The sequence below is a fragment of the Eucalyptus grandis genome, chromosome 1 (assembly GCF_016545825.1).
Source record: "Eucalyptus grandis isolate ANBG69807.140 chromosome 1, ASM1654582v1, whole genome shotgun sequence".
Lineage (NCBI taxonomy): Eukaryota > Viridiplantae > Streptophyta > Magnoliopsida > Myrtales > Myrtaceae > Eucalyptus > Eucalyptus grandis.
Window position 1 is genome coordinate 51699161 of NC_052612.1, and position 15329 is coordinate 51714489.

Sequence of the window (15329 nt, forward strand, 5' to 3'; positions counted from 1 at the left end):
TCGGCAACTCACAGGCGGTGGTAGGGCGTCAGACAGAGCAACTCTTCAACGGTGGCAAGATGTCTCGAGCTTCCTTTTCCGGTTTTCTCTTTCTTGATTTGTTTTCTCCCAGTTCCTCCTATTTTCTCTCCCATTTGTCCATGTCCCCTCCCTCAGTTTGCCTCCCTCTTCCTCTCTTTCCCCCAAGCGTGTCGTCTTCTTTCGATTTCCTCCTCTGCTACTCTTGCTCTGCTGTCTTTTCTCCTTTGCTACAAGTTATGCGTGCCAGGGACACCAGGGACGGAGAAGATAAGTTGATCGTTGGCTAGGCTGAAGGTGGGGAGAAGTTGGGGCACGGGCCGAGTTGAAGGGAAGAGGAGGCTAGGCCGCGCAGGGGAAAAGGAGAAGGAAAGAAATGGGGCCGGGCCCAAACCCACGTGGGGGAAGAAAAAGAAAGGTCAAGCCAAGGTCGGATTCGGCCCAATCCGACCCCCCTTGAGTTCTCTTTTTTTCTTTTTTCTTTCTTTTTTTTTTTTTTGTTATTTATTTATTTATTTATTTATTTTTTTTTTTTAAATATGTGTCAATAGCTGCCCATCTTTGAATGTAGCCTCGAAAATGTTGCATTCAAAGGCAGAAAAAACCTAAATTATTTTAGTGGTAGAAAGACCCTGAGTGCATAGGCTCGCACCAGGTCAAGCTATGGAAGCGCATCGTGTCAATAAGAGGAAGAAAAACCCTGGGCTACAGAAGCACGTCGTGTCATAAGAAGAAAGAGAAACTCCGGGCTACAGAAGCATACCGCATCATAGGAAAGAGAAACTCCGAGCTACAAAAGCACACCACATCATAGCAAGAAAGAGAGACCTTGGACTATAGAAGCATGCCGTGTCGTAAGAAAAATGAAAGACCACAAGTTATGGAAGCACGCCGTGTCGTAAGAAAAATAAAAGACCCCGGGCTACGGAAGTACGCCGTGTCATAAGAAGAAAGAAATAAATAAATAAAGTCTCATCATGTAACAAACGGGTTTTGACTAGGTTGGAAATATATGATTTAAGGAAAACCCATGAACCTTTTGAAAATCGCAGTATAAAAATAGACTCATGAACATTTTAAAAGCGTGGTTTAAGGATAAACCCACGAACCCCGCGATTTAAAGATAGACCCACGAACCCCGCGATTTAAGGATAGACCCACAAACCGTGCGGTTTAAGAATAGATCCACTGATCGTGTGGTTTAAAAATAGACTCACTAACCATGTAGATAACATGATTTAAGGTTGACCATGAACCTTTGGAAATGACATAGTTTAAGGCTGACCATGAACCTTGTAGTCTTTAGGGAAGCATCCACTAGTCCCTTAGAAACTACATGGCTTCACTAGGGAATCCCGTCAAACTCAACTTGAGCAAATGTCATTAGGGACAGCATCAAGAGATGTATAAGCAATATTACAATATTAACTGAACAAGCTAATCAAGCTAAGTCCGATTGCATTGAGAAACATTCGATGTCAATTAACATCATGTGGCGTAAAGTTTTCAGCTTGCTCGAGAATGTATTATTAATCATCAAATTCTCTAAGAGACAAGTTCTTATCAAAACGATTTCTATTCGTGAAAAATGCTCATTAAGCATGCCAAACTAGAGCTTCTTAGTCATAAAGGGTTTCTCACTTACTCTCGATAAAGTGGCTGCTTGATCACATCCATTCATGTGGGAAGTAACTAATTGCTGAGGGTATCTTACATAACTTATATCAAAGGCTTTTAGAAACATTCGCGATAAGCACAATTTGATCAATCAAAAATGTCTTTTGAAATGACCGCAATATAGGTTTAGTCATGGGCTTACATAAAGGGTTTGAGGCCAATAAAGGAACATTTGTCGCTATCTTCGTTAGGTTTACAAGTCGAGAACTTGGAAAATAAGACAAGATAGAATTACTTCCACTCCTTCAAGCAGTGGCTTCTTTGTGGCATTCTCATTTTCACTTAAACCATCTCAATCAGAAGAAGCTTTGGAAGAGGGTTGTAATGTTGGCTTGGGAGAGGCTTGAAATACTTAAAATTTTCAAGAGAGTTTTTAAGAGTCGGTAATCATCATGGCATTGTGACCAAGTCACTCGATCTTTCAAAATCATTTGATTTTTGAAACACAGCACATCTTGAAAGTCCCTTGACTAATCATTTTCACATGGGAGCTTTGCTCATTTCTCTAATTTTCTTTGCTCTTCCGATGATTTTTTATGCAGGCACTTGGACTTTGATAATTTTTCTTTCACATAAGATGCAGCCTTTTTGTGCTTTTTCTTGACGAGCATTGGCCTTATTTTTACCAGGCACACTGTTTTTTCATGCCTCCTAATTTTGTCGAACTTTTTGTTCTTTGAACTTTTGGAGCTCTTATGACTTTTGAGATGATTTTCCCATTTTCTTATAAATTTTAATTGTATGTGGTCAATCCTTATGCTTTACCCCAATGAAGGGAGATGATCATCGCTCGGGATTCAGAAATGAACAATCAGGCCCAAATTGGCTAAAGCAACGGGTATCAGTGTTTGGGTAGATAAGGAAATTCTCTTCTTCACCTTGGGATGAGTCAAGCTCTGATGAGAATTCCTCTGAAGCTATCACTAAAAGATTTATGCAAGTGAAAATAATATAATATTTCTCAATCTTTCGTTCTACAACACTACCGTAACCTCCTATACTGCCCCAATGTAGGGTCGTTCTTGACAGGGGTACTTTGAAGGATCATCTTTATTTGACCTAAAGGGGTAGTAAGAGATTAGTGCAATGCTTAGGATTGATGAAGGAAACGTCTTTATCATTCCGATCTTTGCGCTCAATGCGAGTGAATCCTTCGTCCTAAGAGAATGTTGATTTTCACTCAACTCTCAAAAGTGTTTGAAGGATGTGTTTGGAAATGGCTTGCCTTTCTTCATCCTAAACACTTCTTGTTTGGCATGGTTAATGTTTCACCTTTTTGCTTGCTGAGATCATTTGAATAGATCAATCTCCATAGGGAAATTTGATTCAAAATGAATAACCCACAAAACGAGAAAACAATTTTGAGATAAAAAAAGGACGTTCAAAAAGTTTGTAGAAAGTTTTTTTTTTTTTCTCAATTATTCATTTTTGTACTTACCTCTAGGAAAGCGCCAAAGGTTCTTTTTTGTAATGGAAATTCTCCATTTTTTTTCATTTAATTTTTAGAAGAAGGGTACTTACCTGCAGCATGGTGACTCGATAACCCTGTAAAGAATGTGAATGAATATGTTAGTGCAAAAATCTTTAGGGATTGAAATGTTGGAAACGATATGTTATTATCCTTCATTCGCTTTCATTATTTGGGTGCTAACATTTCTTGGATTCACCCTCGTGGATATTTGGTAACTCGACAATACCCTTCACTTGCATTCGCCTTTAAGTGTTTAATGTTTTCCTAAAAAAAAAAAAAAAAGGAATCACTTTCAGAGACGTTATCAAAATGAGCAATTGGAATCGACACAATTTACCCTTCACGTTTTTTCGTTCTTCGGGTATGAACTTTGCCTGAAGCGGCTAGGATTGATTGAAAAATGGCTATATGGTTGTCATTTTATTCATAAAAAGCACTTCTTTATTATATACAACAATTCACAAAGTTCAATTCCTGCTTTTTCGAACGCTGTTTTTGAAGAGACGTTTAATTGACAATGAGCTTGAAAATTTTAATATGGATAATTAGATGGGTTTTTCAAGATCTTGCTTTGAAAGGATGGGGGATTGCTCCTTATTTCCACATTTGGGATATTGTTCTTTAGATGCTTTGCCCATTTATTGCCCGATTCCTTGGTGGAAGGCGCTACTTCTACGGTCAAGGTGCAACTTTTTCCCCATTTATCACCCTATAAGAAGAGGAGATGAAACGGGTTATCTCCATACTTAATTAGGTTCAATTGAGGAAATACATCATTTCTTGATGAATTTGACAATGTTGTTCCAGCACACTTCATTGGTGGGGGAATGAGAGATTTTTTTCTAAATCAAATGTTGCTCTCACACTCTTTATTTGACAAACCTTTGTTCTGTTCGAATCTATCCTATACCCAAAAAAAAAAGGATATGTCATTTTTTATGCTAAAGAGAATCAAGTTTAGGAACAAAATACATCATTTTCCAAAGTCGGGCGATCAACATCCCAAGGTATCTCTTATGGAGGAAGGGATAATATTGCCTCTCTGTTTCATTTGAATCTTTCTTTGTTTAAGATGAACAAGACTTAATAATGCTCCATCGCATTTGTTGGAACGTTACCAAACTTGGTACTTTTGATGTCTCATTGACAATGAAAAGAAAGTCATGTTAGAAACGGTATCAGAAATTGATAATTGGAATTGATATAGTTTACTCTTCCTTCGAATTCGCCTTTTTGGATGCTTGGCAACTCCCTTCATTTGTCTCATCATGCAAAGTGAACGAGATCGATGGCTATTTTGGCACCTAAGGCATCTCCAAATAAAGAAACTTCCCACAACAAAATTCAACTTCATTCCGCCTCTATTGGAAGATTGGCGCCAATGAAGCCTTGACGCATGCTTGCTCCTCGAGTTCCATGAGCCTACACTTTTATCTTTTAGAAAAGGCAGATGTCGATCTCAAATAAACTCTTCATCCTACTTGAGAAAGCGACCGCATGAAGAGAGGGCCTCAAGCAAAGCTTTCTTGAAATTCATTTTCAAAACATTTTGAAGGTAGAAGTAGAGGTTCGCTTGAAACACTTCTAAATTTGTTTTTAAAAGAATGATTTTCATGAAACTGAATTACATCATTAAAAAAATGTGAGTCGCATGATTTACAAAAGCAACGATTGGATTTGCAATCAAAACCCAAAATGGAAAACATGATTCTTAACAAGAATAAGAACAATGATAAAATACAATAAACTCTTGTATAGATAAGATTAAAAATCAACTATTGTCTTAGCTTTAGAATTCACTTCTCTATGTGGTCAAACACAAAAATGTCAAGGAGCATCATGCATAACTTGCAAAAAGACGACAATGTTAGTATGCGAATGAGAAAATGATCTCTCAATGAGGTCGCTTCTTACAACAAAATCGAGGCGACGGTACATGTCTCCATAGTCCTTATTACGAGGTTTTAGTATTTCGCCAAGATTTTATCATAAGAGAAGACATCATTAAAAAAAAAAAATCAATTTGCGGCCATCAATCGAACATCCACTCTTATTCTAAAAGTTTCATATGCAAAAGTGGCATTGATTTTTTAAAGATTGATTTATGATTTTACTCTTGTAAAAATGAAGTGACTTTTGTTTTGAGAAATCTATACACAAAATATTATTTGAATTTCAATCCCAAAATGTGAGAAAGAAAGAATTTGATCGAAAATATGACCTTAATTTTTTTTGTGCCCCAAAATATAATCTTGATTTGAAAGAAATTCTACACAAAAAGTGGTTTTGAGCCAATAATTGAAAATTTAGACAAAGTCATATGTTCAATGGGGCTAGATCAAAGTGTTTAAAACATTTGTTCATTCAAGAGTAATTCAATTTTTTTTTTCAATTATAATCAAAGAGGGCATTCGATTGATTTCCACGAATTTCAAGATGAAAATTCAATAAATAAATAAATAAAAAGAATAAAAAGAATAATGATACTTACAAAGTGGGGGACGATTTTTCTCTCTCTCTCTCTTTTTATTTATTTACATAGATATACACATGGGATGTGGTTCGCTTTCTACTCTATATGGCTCAAAATGGAGCCATAGGATCATCGGATCGAACCAACAAGATCGCAGCTAGGTCGTGTTACCCATGACTTTGGTTTCATCAAAGAACTGACTCGTGTCACATGGTTGCAGACTAGGGTGGGGACCTTTGACATCAGGATTTGGTTCGGGGTTGAGATGGGATGGGCAACTCATACTACATGGTTGTAGTCGGAGTGGTATCCACCTTAACACCATCCTAGGTGATCTTATGTGACCTAGGTTCGACGGCAGGTAGTGTGTGCCATGGTATAGTGTAATGTAGGGAAAACGCATGCATGACAATTTATAAGCAAGCAACACTTTATGCGTAAATAAACCATTCATTTTTACACCTCATTTAAAACAAGGGTTAGCAATCACTTCCCCTTATACCTCCCATGAACATTTAACACTTGACATATTAGGGCTTACCTTAGATCCTTGCTGCAAAACAAAAATATATATTTTTGAACAATATAAATTTCAGCCTAAATTCCTCTAAGGTCTAAAACCAATTCCCTAGTGGAGTCGCCAAGCTATCGCGACCTACCCTCTGGGGGAGGGAATACATTTAGGGGTATTGCCTAAAGGACGGGCCTATGGTCCATGATTAGGCTTAGGCTCTCCCAAGCCCATACCCTACGTAATATTGGGGTGTTCTCAAGAAATTCACAAAAAGGAGTCGCCACTAGTCTATTGGGATCGGCTAGAAATCAAGTGAGATATGGAAGTGTACCTCACTTCCTACTCAACTAGAGAATCTAGGTCGGGGACTTGATTATACTAATTAAATAATTAGTGCCATTTGTACATAATCTTGTTCATTTTAAAGAAAATATTTTTCTCAAGAGGATTGATTTTATACCTATCCACTAACATATGAGGTGATCATGCGAGTACGTAATTATTAAAGTAACAATTTGCAACCAAAATCCTAATTGCACTAAACTTTAGCACATGCATTTAAACATAATAAAATATACAAATTAAACATACGATATGATCAATATACGAGCAAATAAAGGCCTAATTACACTAATAAGGCAAGACAAGGCAATTCCCAACCAAACCCTGCATTTTTTAGAGAAATATTTTTATTTTTAAATTTCTTTTAAAAATATTTATTTTTTTTTTTTTCAGTGGCTGGGTCTGGTCTCGATCTCGACTCAACTCGGGCTTGACTTGGTCGAGGCAAGTCTGTCAAACGCGCTTGGATCCGGCCTGGTTAGGGGCGGACCAGTCAGCCCACCTGAATAGGCAGGCCCAACCATGGCTGGTCGGGCCTTTGTTTTGTCCGGATTAGGTCCCAGCCAATGGGCCCAATCATCCTTTTGCAATAAAAGGGCTCCCCACAAGCCCACAGCCCAAACTGTCTTTGGGCCGTAGGCCTATAGGGCGAGAGGGGTCGAGCGGGCCAGATCCATGATTTGGCTCAACTTAGCCTATCCTCCTTTGATCCGTGACTTCCCAGTCGCGACCAGAGGCGATGACGTCGTGCCTAGGCAGTTCTCCGACTCGAGCACGACGGCGCCGCCTCAGATGGGGTGAAGGATGATGCTCGTCCTCTGGCCCGACCACGACATCCCCTTCGGCGGCCAAACAATCTCTCTAAATAGGGGGCCAAGGATTGATTTTCAACTTGGCATTATAGCAAGCAAGTGGTGCGCACAAATGGGGCATGGGATTTTCGACTCGATCGAGGCTTGAGCGCGGACCCTAAGGATTAAGGAACACACCGGGATGTCAAGCAAGGCAATAGGGACGGGCATGGGGCCGAAGCTCACCTAAACTGGCCGAGATGAGCTCCGACTAGCTCACTTCCGAAGATGCACACCAAGTGCTCGATGAAAGGCCTACTTGGGTTCCAACGGGAATGGCGGTGGTTGGTGTCAATCGGCAACTCACAGGCGGCGATAGGGCGTTAGACAGGCAGCTCTCCGATGGTGGTAAGGCGTCTTGGGCTTCCTTTCTCTAGTTTTCTCTTTCTTGGTCTGTTTTCTCCTGATTCCTCCTATTTTCTCTCTTGTTTCTCCCTTGTCCCCTCCCTCGATTTGCCTCCCTCTTCCTCTCTTTCCCTCTCAGCAGTGCATCTACTTTCGGTTTCCTCCTTTGCTGCTCTTGCTCTACTGTCTTTTCTCCTTTGCTGCAAATTGCGCATGCTAGGGACGCTAGGGATGGAGAAGACAGGTTAATCGTTGGTTGGGCTAAAGGTGGGGAGAAGTTGGGGCGTGGGCCGGACTGAAGGGAAGAGGAGGCTAGGCCGCGCAGGGGAAAAGGAGAAGGAAAGAAATGGGGGCCAGGCCCAAGCCCACGTGAGGGGAAGAAGAAAGAAAGAGAGGCGGGCCGGGCCAAGGCCGAATCTGGCCCAACCCGCCCCCTTGAGTTCTCTCTTTCTTTTTTCTTTCTTTCTTTCTTTTGTTGTTTTGTTATTTATTTATTTTTCTTATTTTTGTTTAAAAATAGATGTAAACACTATAGTATATCGTTTCCCTCCTTTATAAATTAATGAAGCATTACATAATGCTAATTTAAATATTGCCCTGGGCTCTAAGGAAAGGTCTAAGAATTGAAGGATTAGGACAACGTGTGTTTACCCTTGATCTAGAAAAGTATACTATGATGTCTATAGACAGATAATATTCCTTAAATTCTTGCAATAGAGACCGGACCCCCGGTTTCTTTTTATACACGCGAAAGGGGTTGTTAGGGTTTCATTTGGTTTTTAATCATAGTTTATAGTAATTAGACTTTATAATTCAGACCACTGGAGCCAACTCGCTATCAAAGTATAGTAATTTATTCATTATCTAGCGTATGTATATCTACATTGGCTGTGTACTCTCATGTATCTCTCATGAGAAAAAATTAAATAAAACCTTTTGATGTATGACAGGCCAAGTATTGATCGACGGATGGTATAATGTCATCCTTTTTCTTGAATATTAATAAATTATTTAGTGTAAATACGGCCAGTCACATTATGTAAGCATAGTTTTCAAGTGATATATTGAGTCAATTTTCATCATGATACTATGTATATCCGACTCTAATCTGACAATAAATGGACCAAAATTACTAAGTTGGTAGAAGGAGAACGACTGATTTCCGGAGGTATTTAGAACAGTTCTTGTGAATCCACCCTAGCAAAAAAAAAAAAAACTAGAGAGTGTGCAACTCTTACTATGTAGTTAGTTAATTAATTAGAACCCCTTTGTTTGGTCTGATATCTTTAAAACAATGTAAGCATAGCGTAATGCTGACTCACCTAATACCCTAGGCCACAAAAAACTTTTGTAGACAAATAATCTTCTTTGTTTTCTTGCGACGGAGACTTGACCACTGGTTTCTTCCCTTTGTATATGTGGAAGGGGTGGCCAGGGCTTCATTTGGTTTCTAATCATAGTTTATATTTAATTGAACTCCATAATTCAGACCGCTTGACCCATCACGCAATCAAAGTAGAGCAATCAACTCATTAGAATACTACTATTTATATTTATATTGCGTGTACTCTCATGCAAAAAGTTTGATGAGATGTATTCTTTATATGAAATGTTAAGTTTTGACCGATAGAATATATAATAATATTTTTTTGTCTTAAATATAAATACACCATTGTCGTGCAAATGTATAAATCACATAATGCAGACTTTGTTGTTAAGTAATATTTCAAGTCGGATCTTATCATAATAACACGTATAGCTGACTCTATTCTATTGATATAGCAAAAGAGAGAATCAAATTTAAACTTTAGCAATTTGTCTCTGATTTCTCATCGCGTGGTGAAAATAAACTTGTCAGATTACAGATCATGCTTGATCCATTTAGGTCGGCAGGGGAGGCGGCATGCTCCATTAATTTGTCATAGCTTTTGTTTTCAACACCACAAGATGCTACGTTTAGGTAGAGAAAGAGAAGAACCCTAGCGGTCATATCTTCTAGGCGAATCAAATTGATTTCACTTTAGCTGTCATCATATGTTCTACAGTAATTATTTTGATTTCATATCCAACTTTTAATATAGGATATCCTAAAATACACTCTATTCATATTAGGTAACCTCCGATGGACTATCATCAGTTTTATCGCCGGTGTTAAAAATTTATACACATTCATCATTGAATGACAGAGTTAATTTTGTAATCAAATGATAAGCCGCCAAAAGTTGAAGATGGCAATTATAATTCTTCCGACGAGTGTTTTTCTCTCTAATGTATGGGTGTTTTAATCAGTGTTTTGCATGGAAATTTCAGATTTTTTTGGGCATTCGGTTCTTCAATCTATGAAGAAAATGAAGAAAAACATCGGTAGTTTTTCTCATCATATTACGCAAGTAATCATAACTCTAAATCACAAGGAATGTACAGCTGCCAAAAGCCTGCAGAAAATGTGTGTTTTACTGCTTTAACCTCTTTTGGAAAATAACTCTTTTACCTACATTTTAGCTTTTAACATTATTTTCAACTCAATAGGCCAAACTAATTGTGTTTAAGAAAGGAGAGAGATGTTGGAACCAAAAGGACTTGGAGGGAGAGAGTACACACACAAAGAGAGATTATATTACACAATATGCCTTTGTAAAGGCTTAAGAGAGTACACACTAACTTTGCTAAGCTTAAAACTCTCTCTAAAATCTCACTCTCTCACTCACTAAAAGAAAACTAACGTAACCCTATATCAATAAGCACTTCACCACATGGACTTCAAACATGCAAGAGTTGAAGTTGAACTTTTCTTCTTGGCAGTCAAAAACTGTGGGCTGCGTTTCCTTCACGTGCAAGTTGCAAGCCACAAGATCACCTTCCTTCGTACTTCTTGAGATCTCCAGCAGCTAGTATAATAATATTTTATTGTGTGCCCAAGATACTTGTACTTTCTTCATGATTTTTCTTCTCTGGCGGCTTAGGAAGATGTGGTGCTGTAGCACACGTTTCTTTGACGGTTTACAAACCGACTAACTCTTGCTTTCACACATATAGCCAAAAAACAATTAAAAGACAAATAAGATAATCAAAACACAAAACCAATTTTACTATTTTCTAACAAGAGATACAACAAATAGGACATGTTCCTCATGAAGCTGAAAACATACATAACGTCGGAATAGAGCAGAGAAATGATAAGGGCGAATGACTTTCAGTAAAATTAGGCTATTGTGTGTCGAGTGATGTTGCAAATTTTAAATTAATTTGAGGGCTCAAATTTGTTTAAGTTCTTTTGGCCAACCAAATATGTTTAAATGAAAGTCAGCCCTCGCTCAAATTTATTTGGTACCTGAGTAAAAGTTTCTATCCCTTGTATGAAAACCTGCATCATCAGTGAAATCTCAAAAGCGTTTGCTTTATTTTATTTTATTTTATTAACATAACATGTAAGTGTTTGAACTTCCTCTGATGCGTCTCTTGTTTTCTCGACATATTGTAAGACGCAGTTAATCTATCTTTTTATGCATAAAAAAGAAAAACTCGAGTTTAAATATTTTTGCAGGAACTTTTTTTAAAAGTCCATTCCTGTCATGAACCTAAATCATATATGTTGAATTATATCTTGAGTTTAAACCTACAGATGAAATCCAACTAAAGACGAAGTGTTATTTGTGAACATCCGAGTATGTGCCCTGAAAATAAATATTTCATGTTCAGTGTTAAAGTCTTAATTGATATTTCCTATTTTATCTTGAAATCAAATTGGAATTGGTAAAATAGAGAAGGAAATATATTGACAAACTTATATTCGGATTGCTATAGTTTATGGATTAATATTCGGTCAACTGAAATTGGATTGTGTTGACCGAAGTTGGACTTCTTTGGCGATGGCTATATATGCATAATTAGGGATTTGTCCTCTAGTGTGTCTTGCCTTGCATCGAAGTTGCAAGTGACGCCGTGAGTGCTCCAAAAAGGAAGCACTGTTACATTGCAAAGGCGACTTCATCAAGAAGAGTCCTTGAAGTGCCGCCAAGCGCTTGATATTGGATACTTATTCATACGTTAGTCTTTCTTTGTGTAATTATATCCAAGAAAGATTAGTATTTATAGTCATGAAATCTTGTGGTAAGATTTGTAAATTTCTTCATTGAAATTGAAAGATTATTTTATGAGGAATTTCAAGACTAAACATTGTGTGCATTATTGGACATAATTGAGACTTAGGAAACACTAAGTGTGTTTAAATGATGTATAATCTCGATTGTATCATTTGATCTATAATAGAATTTGTCGCTACCCTCCCCATGGACATCGTCACGACAACCGAACCACATAAATCTAGTGTCTAATTTATTTTCTTGTTCTGTCTATATTATTGTTCAATCACTTGCTTTCCACAACAATTGATATCAAATCTAGGCTTGCCGAAGTTGAAGCAAGCTCATTGGATTTGCTTGATAGACAAGCTATGGGTATTATTTGGCTAACGTTTGCTTGTAATGTTGTGTTTAATATTGTGAAGGAGAAGACCACTACTAATTTAATGAAAGCTCTGTCAAATATATACGAGAAGCCCTCTGTGATAGGTCAATTTGATGCAACATCTCTTTAATTTAAAGATGAGCAAAGGTGTGTCAATTGCAAACCATATTAATGAATTGATGCAATTGTTAGTCAATTGAGTTCAGTTGCGATTGACTTTTGAAAATGACGTACTTGCTTTGATTCTATTATCTTCATTACCTTATAGTTGGATTACTGTTGTTACTACTATTAATAATTCCTTTGAGTCAACAAATTTGATGTTTGATGGGGTTCAAGATTTGATTCTGAGTAAGGACATCCGTAAAATATAATATGGCGAACCTATATCTACTGCTTTAGTAGATGAAGATAGAGGAAGATATAGAACACATGTTAGCGAGAGTAATATGAATGTGAATAGATGCAATCAGTCTAAGACTGGTGATGCTGTCTATTGGAGTTGTGGCAAGAGGGGACATCTTAGAAGAAATTGCTAAAGTTTAAGAACAAGAAGGTTACAAGAATTATAGTTGATTTTGCAAATGATGTTACAGCTGTAGCTAATGGTAATTTAGATAGTGTTGACTTTTTCTTGTCTATCACTAATGATTCATCGTTTGATGGATGGATTATGAATTTTGGTTGTTTTTTTTTTTTTTTTTTTTTTTATACCACACCAAATAAAAACCACTTTACTATTTATTAGTGCATCAATAGTAGTAAAGTGCAGTTGGGAAACAACGCTGAATGCGATGTTATCGATGTTAGCAATGTTAAAATCAAAATGTATAATAATATCATGAGGACATTAACTAGAGTAAGGCGTGTTCTAAAGTTGAAGAAGAACTTGATTTCTTTAAGTGTCATGGATTCAGCTGAGTATTGATATATTTCAGAATGTAGAATTATCAAAATTGTTTGAGGTACTTTGGTGATAATAAAAGGAAGCAAGCATAGTGGCCTATATGAACTTCAATGTGGACAATTTTTAATAATATTTTAATATTTTTTTGAATTTTTATTATTTTTTTCCCTTTTTTTTTTTTTTTTCTTTTCTTTTTGGCTTTCTTCTTTGCCTTTTTCCCGTGGCCGGCCACCGGCCACAGCCAGCCAGCTAGCCTTGCCCACCGGGCGACCCTTGCCGGGCCGTGCACGGGCAAGAGCTCCCTTCGCTAGGGCTCCTCCTCGCCTGGTCGGGCCTCACTTGTGGCGGGCAAGCTACCAAAAAGGCAAAAAAGAAAGCCAAAAAAAAGAAAAAAAAAGGGGGGAATTTCAAAAAATATTAAAATATTATTAAAAATTGTCCATGTTAGCGCCCGGTGGTTCTACGTGGCACCACCGGTGTCCACGTCAACATTTTCCAGCTAAAATTGGCCAGATGGACTGAATCGGCAAGAAGTGAAAAGGTTTAGAACTAAATTGGCAAATTTAAAAGATTTAGAACTAAATTGGCAAAAGCGCAATAGGTTTAGGACTTTTTGAACAATTTTCCCCATATCGTTTCTTTCTTAACAGAATGATAGTTAGATTCAACTTCAGAATTTGTCCTGCATCAAGATGGTTCTTCTTTTCATTCTAATATCTTTTAATTCCACATATAATTCTAAGGAAAAGAACAACTGAAACTTCAAATTTTCTACTTTCTTTGAACATCTTCCTTGAGGGATGCTCAAACCGTGAATCATGTGCATTTGAAACTTTTTACCACAATGTAATACATGATTCCCTTATTTTGCTATGTACATCTGATAATACTGCCTGAAAACATGGAAAGAAAAGGAAACGAAAAAATAGACTGGCCATGTAGTGAAAAAGTATAATTTGAAATGATTGGAGCATCATATTTTTTTCCACTGGTTAAAAATCAAGGTCTTCATGAAACTATTGTTGCTCATCAATGAATGATGCTGAGTCATATCACTCTTCCACTTGCGTTAAAGGTACACATAAAAGAGTCTCGCAAACTGGTGACACAAAACAAGAATACTACTTATTACCAAGTATGGCAAAAGAAAAACTAGTTAATGGTTATTCACACAGAAAATTATCGAGTGATTAGGAGAACGAATTTCCGACGTCCAGGTTTATGGATCTAAATTTCAATGGGGCTAATAACTGTTGGAATTTTGTTTGTTAAAACAAAATGAATGCCTTTTACTTTGTCCCACATAGAAAAGGTGGGAGCAGGAGGATTAGTTTATTAATGAGGAATTTCCCTTTTGTAGTTAAAGGAGTGATTAGGTGGGGCTAGACCCCACCATGCCGCGTGCGGGTGCGTGGATAATTGTGCGATTTTGGCGCGATTATTTGGCGCACTTTGCACGCTTCTTGCGCGCCCGCGGTTTAATTAGCATTAATCCCTTGTTTTTTTATTTATTTATTTTTTATTTTATTTTATATTTTAGTTCAAAGGTTGCCTTTTTAATTTGAGAATTTCGGAAATGAAATATAAATGAAAATTCGAAATTCTATTTTAAAAAAAAAAAATTATTCCGAATTTTATTTGTGTCTTTTCAAGACAACCTTTGGAAGATTACTTATTCGGTTTTAATTTATCCGAAGGATTGCATTTGTTCGTTTTTCGACTTCTTCCGAAGAGTCGCATTGGTTTAAAGACGTGTTTGTTCGCAATTTTCACGAAGAGTTGCAATCTTGTTTCATATATATACTTGTCATTTTCGGAAAGAAATAGAGTTGTCATTTTCGAGTCCTCTTTCTGAAAAAAACAGCAGCCAATTTTTCGATTGTTTCTTAGAGACCCTGAAGAAATACTAGAATTGCTATTTAGTATTCTCATCCGAGACTTTGTTGTATCCTGGAGGATTTTTGCCGGTGACCATTAGCAACGTTGTGGGGCAAATAAATCCTTAAAGAAAGTGATATCACGCCTCAAAGTCCGAGTTGTTTTTACTCGATCCGATTTCATTGTTCAACCCATTTCGAAGACATATTTTTCCAACAATTTTAAGGATTTATCTTGCTACAATGGAGTCGGAGACAATCAAAGTTATGAATCAAGATATGGTCAAACTAGACCGGTTCGATGGGAACAATTTTGCTCGCTGGAGGGACAAGATGATGTTCTTACTCACTGCTATGAAGATCTCCTACATTCTGGATCCTAACTTG